Source organism: Photinus pyralis, unplaced genomic scaffold (genome assembly GCF_008802855.1).
Source record: "Photinus pyralis isolate 1611_PpyrPB1 unplaced genomic scaffold, Ppyr1.3 Ppyr1.4_LG5, whole genome shotgun sequence".
Taxonomy (NCBI): Eukaryota; Metazoa; Arthropoda; class Insecta; order Coleoptera; family Lampyridae; genus Photinus; species Photinus pyralis.
In genome coordinates this window covers 44828893-44836050 of record NW_022170596.1, presented here as the reverse complement: position 1 = coordinate 44836050, position 7158 = coordinate 44828893, and the positions used below count along the sequence as shown (strand labels likewise).

At 35.5% G+C, this 7158-nt stretch overlaps 1 long non-coding RNA gene across 1 annotated transcript; it reads left to right on the top strand.

Annotated features, from left to right (window-relative positions):
• Nucleotides 1–2836: 2836 nt before the first annotated feature.
• LOC116171304 lies at nucleotides 2837–5937 on the top strand. The gene is made up of 2 exons (XR_004145428.1): nucleotides 2837–3298; nucleotides 3349–5937. It is a non-coding gene; the product is annotated as an uncharacterized LOC116171304 (long non-coding RNA).
• The last annotated feature ends 1221 nt before the right edge of the window (nucleotides 5938–7158 follow it).

The window sequence follows — 7158 nt, the reverse complement described above, 5'->3', positions numbered from 1 at the left end:
GCTTCAAAAGTACAAGCGTAACTACCATCGACACTACGTAAATGTAGTCGGTATACATGATGCTTTTGAGGCCATGTCTTAATCTGACCAAAAGGGGTCTGTGCAATTTCATCCTCTCATTCTGAATGATAACCCATAGCAATCGCATCCGCTTTGCGTATACAGGGTGTTACATGACCGCATGCAAAAAAAAATTGGGTGTCAGAGGGGATCAAGACAAACACTTTTTCCAAATAAACCGATGATCCAACGTGTTTCGTTTGGGATCCACCCCCAAAGAAGGGGTGAAATTTGGATTTCTTCTTTAATTTTTTTCTCAGCAACCATAAGAGTTACAAAGATGGGTGGCACGTCTTTGAATAGGTTTTCGGGTATGCCCTATTCGATTTTGATCAAAATTTCTATCCCGAAGGGGCGCACCTCTATTTGGGGGTGCGAAAAAAAATTCTGATTTCGACGAAATTTGGTATCTGGGGGTTTTTGAACATGAAAATAACGAATCTGAAATTAGTTTTTGAAAATTCGAAAAAAAAAGTTCCACTGCAATTCTTGGCCGGACAAAGACAACGTGTTTCGTTTGGGAGCCACCCCTCCCAAACGAAACACGTTGGACCATCGGTTTATTTGGAAAAAGTGTTTGTCTTGTTCCCCTCTATCACCCAATTTTTTTTTGGATGCGGTCATGTAACACCCTGTATAAGAGTTTTGGGATCCGGTTCAATTACCGCGCGCACTATCTGTTCCCGTTTGCCTTGAAGAAGTGTCGCTGTCAATGTTATTAAACAAACTTCAGGAACATTTAAAAAAATTAAGCCAGATTCTGTTCTGTTGTAGTAACTTTTTCCTTCTCAGCTTCCGTAGATTCGTCTGTCGATTTATTAATCGCTAGGCTTCTACACATAACCATGACATGACGCTTAGAACACCATTTACACTTAAGCTGGACCTTGCATCGTCGAAAACCATGGCCTCGTTTCAAACAATTGAAACAGAAATTCTTATCTGGTGCTATTTTTTGACGTTCACCCAAAGACATGGCCCGCACTTTCTCGCAGTCAGCGCTAGAATGATCGCCATCAGGAAAGATACAAATCTCTCCTTTCGGTTTAGTTGTCAAAAGACCCATTGCCGTCAGAACAATCTTTTGCTCTTTCCTGGCTTTGTCCGCTTCACTCGCCTTTTATTCACCAAGCCAAAACTGTCAGTGGCCAAAAGTATTTTCTCCTCGGCTTCGACTTGGGTGCCGATAAACTGTATTAACGCTTTGAGTTTCTCTTTGCAGTCTTTAGCTTGTCTCGACTCCGTTGTACGTTGCCACGTGCGTAAAAGTTTCTTAGGTAATGCGGATTCCACCAATGGGTACAACATAGCAGCACGTTTGTCTGTAGTAACTCTCAATGTTGCTAACGCCTGCATATGTGACTCAAGTTGGCATATAAGCTACTCAAAGCTTCGCGGTTAATGCCTCGTTTGGCATTCTGCAAACTGCCGGTAGGTGGAAAGCATGCAATTAACTCAGCAGCTCGCGAACCATTCGCGGGTGGAACCACCAAACGTTATCAGTTTCAGTTTCTTAGATGTAATAGGTATATTAACTACCCCTGTTGTCGATCCTCCAGGAGTAGATTGTACTGCGGCGGAGGATCAAGAAGTTGGAATACCTCCTCTACCGCGTATTTACCCGTTAGAAATGTACGGGGGTACTTTGCTGCTTCGTCCATATCTACCGTTAAACTGTCCTCCGAAATTTCTTCATCAGCGGACATTAGGCAGTGTAATCCCTCAGTTGTCCTCACTAACGTCTCATGTCTCTCCTGTAATAATTGCCAAGATATCTTCACCTCAACTACCTTAGTAGTTGTAATATCTCCAGCTAAAAGAACCTGTAACTCGTTGTACGCTTTCGTAAACGCCTACCGGGAAGAGATACGAAGTTTTTTAAGCTGTTCCACATCCAGTTGCTCCATTTTCCACAAACGTTTTCCCAGAACAAAACTCACGAATAAATGTCCTGTCACGGTCGCCAAATGTTATAATTATGCCCCTATTGAGCACTCACGAATGTGAATCTTTGTACTGGGGTACACAGACACGTTTTAAACAGTTGAAATAAAACCAATATAACGATCTCGCTTGACAATTTTACAAAAATGTAATGAGAACATCTGCCATATGTCAACTATTTTTACTATAAATGTATGGTGCAATATGAAAGATATCACAATCATGGAAAATACGACCTACAACCATTAAAACCTGAACTGCTAGCGTCGTATAATATCTAATATAAAACTTGAAGCCAACATCTGCAGCGCCATCACTGGGTATGACTAAAATGAGAACTAAATCTGAGGCGCTAAATATGAAATTTGCAAGGACAAGTATATCTAAAAGGTTGTTTTTCGAGAAAATAAGTTATACACCAAATGAAAACGTTGATAAAACAACTTCAGCGTCTCATTTTTAATTAATTATGTAAAAGTAACACAACTAACTAACACAAATTTACATAAAATCATTATAAAACACTTAAAATTAAATCTCGTAACATTGACGTGTGTCAAATTTCGTTTCACAAAACGCACACCGCCTTGTGGTGGCGCTGTAGATGTTGGCTTTATAAATTTTACTGCTAGCAATCCAGTTATTTTTTCATCCAAGAATACGGCGCACCTAAATTCGATTAAACTGTCCATTTACACTTAATTGCTGCATTGTTATCTGAAACTGTGACAAATTTTCAGACCACATATAGCTATTTTTGTTTTCTGTCACTGTTCTCTTCCTTTTTTAATGATAGTAAAACTGAGAAAGGAAACATTTTCTGATTTTGTTTTCAATAAATTTTTTTACAGACCGAAACTGTAGATGACGTATCAAAAACTGCTATCGAATATCGTGATGAAGCAAATGACTATTACGGAAAACACAACGAGTGTATGCAAAAGGCACAGCGAGCATTTCAGAGCAGGCAGTATGCAGTCGCACAATTCTATTCCGACCTTGCAAAATCATATACGCGACTATACGAGCAAACAAATGGTCTGGCAGCTACGGCGTTTCTTCAGGAACACTCCGAAAAATTGCAGAACTTTCAAACTTTGGACCTTCACTACTTATACGTGAAGGAGGCTCTTCCCGCTTTGGATATATTCTTAGACCGAAACATCAACTTGTTAAGAGGTACCAATAAAAAGAAGGAAACATTATTCATTATTACTGGTAGAGGCAAAAGAAGTCCGGGAAAATCTCGACTTAGACCTGCAGTAATACAACATTTGCGGAAACGTGATATTAAGTAAGTTCTTAAAATATCCAGCAATTAATTAAGCGAATTTTAATTTTTAGGTACTCACTTCTAAACCCAGGTCTACTAAACGTTAACATACATCCTCATTCTGTTTTGACACACAATTTGCAACAATAAAGCCAATCATATGGTCCCTATAATTGTTACCAGGTTATTTTTTTGAATTTTCAGTTTTTAAGATAAGTATAGTGAAAAAAATTCGAACGTATCTACTCTTATTTTTATTATGATTAGGTGGTTTTTGAAATGTTACATAATGTAACATTAATTTCATTAAAAGTAATGACACTATGGTTTTGGTATTGAGCAGTACTCAAGTGTTCCAGTTAATCATACTGCTATCAGTATCATTTCAAACATTTATCCGTATAGGTAGTGGCTGACCTTTTAAATTAATCAAATGGCTAATTTGGTTGATACCTATTTTGGATGGTTACAAGAAAATATTTTACCTTATGTCAGTGGTGCTCTACACTTTACACTTTGATCTTAGAATCAGTACTTCCAGCAACTTTTATTTATCTTTCTTTTTATTGTAATTTTTTATAGCTTGGTGCTCGACTTGGTCTTGTAAACAAATGAAATTTGGAATCTGATAAATATGCCAATATCACGAGTGTGTTTGATCCCAAACAGTGTGTCATGGGATTTTTCCAATAATTCAATGTCAAACTTTTTCCTTATTTCTATCTCTTTGACTATGTATATGTTACTTGAAAAACGGAACTTTGTGATGTCACAACATACTACTACCAATTTATTGGATAATGAATATACAGAGTGGTGAATCTAAGTCAATCCAACTTTTATAATTGAGGAATAGAATGAAACATACGAGCACCACGGGGGACATAGTTGATCGTGATTTTCATTTGTTTTCACGTTGCTGACACTGTACACCATACCTGATCTTAAAATCTGAATAGCATTATACCCCACGTGACACATTAAACAGGAACTCTTGAAAATTCTTGTTCGTCTGTGTAAATGAATGTTTTCAAGACAAAAAAAAATTGTTTTACCTAGCACTACAAGTTGTACTACAATTCTCAACAAATCTGAAGAAAAATGATCATTCATTGGATACTTACTTGTTTTCAACCAGTTGCTTCCTGGGATGCAATAAAAATACAGGGCGAGATATATCTTCTCGATGGTTTGTGATAATTTAACATGAACTGAATATTTTATGTGTGTACTGAATTTTGTGTTATCAAATTAATTAGAAAAGAGTCTATGGTTTGATTTCCATTTTCAATTTTATTGTTGGAGAGATATCGATCAACTTGATACTACACAATACATTATGCAAATGACAGCATTCTAACTGTCTATGACAATTGCTGAAAATTGTGAGCGATTGATCCACTTGTGTGGCTGTGGAGATTCCATTTGTTAAACCTTGTCAAGTGACTTGACTGAACTCATAATCACTATTTTATAATCTGGTTTCCACGAATTTGTTGGTCTTATTCTTATATCCTTTATATCCACTTTTTTGCATTTTTTGTCCATGCCTTTGCACAATACGACTTCAAAAATTTAAATTGCTGATTAATTATTATTTATTAATTAATAAGTTATGGTGCACTTATACAGTTATAAAAATCGTTTGTACATCTTGGAACTCTACTTGAACCTCTGGCCATCTTTTTTGGTAAATCTATTGGCCAAATTTGATTTTTATAATGCAAATTTTGTAAGCCTAGTGCTTTTTTATGGATAGAATGAAACACTGTTTTTTATCAGACATTTTTGATTGTTGCACAAAAGTCGTATTTTGATTTTCGAACTACATACAAATTTGGGGGTCTATGAATAGGTATATACATAGTTAGGTACTTAATAGACAGGACTTCTGCCATTTAATGTGGAAGCCATTGAGATAGAAGGTGAGTTAAATTAAAAGAGAATGTATTTTTGAAGAGAACAATGGGAGCAGTTTCATCTTTACTAGATATTTGCATGTAGGCACATTTGATGAATGAATGAATTGAACTTCAAGGCTGCAAAAACAAAGATAACGATTTAGTAATTTCTTTAGACATGACATGACAATATGCTTTTGCAGCGTAAAATAACAGAAACTGCTAATATTTTTACAAAACCATAACTTATAATAAAATAACAAAAAACTGCCCTTGTTATGAGATGTGCAATTGTTGTACAGATAAATTTCTGTAGCTTTTGTAACAGAAAATGGCCCATTTTAATTTTTAATTAATATCTTCTTCAGAAAATAAATGATCAAACTGTGTTTTTAGGAAGTAATAAAGGTGACGTGTTGTCTACCATCTGTTTAAAAGATAAGCTGAACATGCGCCAAGTGTAGGTTTCAAATAAATTGCTGTTTTCCCCATTACCTTTCATTGTAACCATCCAAGATTTTTCTTTTGTGCGATAATAGTGCAGCCTGCTTGAAGATTTGGGGGATTCACTGGTCAGTTATTAACTTGAACAATATTGCTCAAAGTAACTGGGTTGCATCAACCAAAGATGTTGTACACGTTTCTTAAATTGTTTCCATTATTTTTTGTTATGTTACTGTTGTGAGACCTACCAGTCTGCACTAGTTATATTTTACATATCATATTATTGTTATTTTCATTAAAGGTTTTGAGTAATCAGTATTGTTCTTGTTTTTGATATAATTCTGTAAATATTAATATTTGCTCAATTATGTTTTGCTAAGATTGTTAACTTCTATATTTGTTAATTTCTGATTTAGTGTAACCATGTTTCCCTGCAAAGAAGTTGCACAAACATACATACAGGTGTAGATTTTCAATAACTGTATTTGTGCGTACTACACATTTTACACTCTAAAAATCAGCAAAATAACTTTTTATAGATGATACGTGTTCGATTCACTGTTACCTATGTGGTTTATAGTACAAGAATTCAAATGATTTATTTTTTTATGTACCTCTGTTTACACGTGTAAGTCATAGTTTTCTTTATAAGAGGTCAAAATATTAGTTTAACATTACATGAAAGTATAAATTGTGCAAATATGTTATGGATATATTTTTATAAATAAACAAACGTTTTTTAAATCATTTTGCATTGCTGTGAATTTTAGTATTGAATTATGATCACATATCACATTCTTAACGCACATTATAGCTCCATATTCCACTTTACCGTTAAATCTATCTAAGAGTTGATTTCCATGGAAACCTAGGAAGTTATTTGAAGATTGCATTGATCTAACGGAACTGATGGTATGCCAGAAACGAAAACGTTTATGAGTGAATGTGCACAAGTTTAGTTAATGTTCTTAGCATCGAGTTTTAAACGAGACGGTTATGCTTTCTCCCAATTGTACGATCGCTCACTCGATGGCTTCATGCTCATCGATTTAAATTAGAACGGATGGACTGTTATGTTCGGCACGTAGTCTTCAAGTCGAATAATTCAGAATACCAGTATTCGTTTGTACACTTAATATATTTTATAGTAAGTAAGTAAAAAAACATAACCTAAAATGTACATGCCATTTCTTCTGTGTCTCCCGTTCCGTCTACGTACACATATATATATAACATGGACCCACTACCATGACATTGTGCAGGTGGATTCTTTGTCAAATTGAAGTTCGTGAATTGGCAATCTAGGCCAAAAATAAGAGGAACGTCTCGCGACAGTAATCACTTGGCTGCTACGCACATGCGCACGGTTTATTTCTTTATTCACATTTCTAAATTTAAATTTAAAGTTTTGTGCATTAATGGGAAGGTGGTTCTGCGCATGTGCGTAGCAGCCAAGTGATTACTGTCGCGAGACGAACGGAAAATAAGGAACGCTCTTTTGACATCTCTGTTAGGTATAAACCGAATTGCATGAAA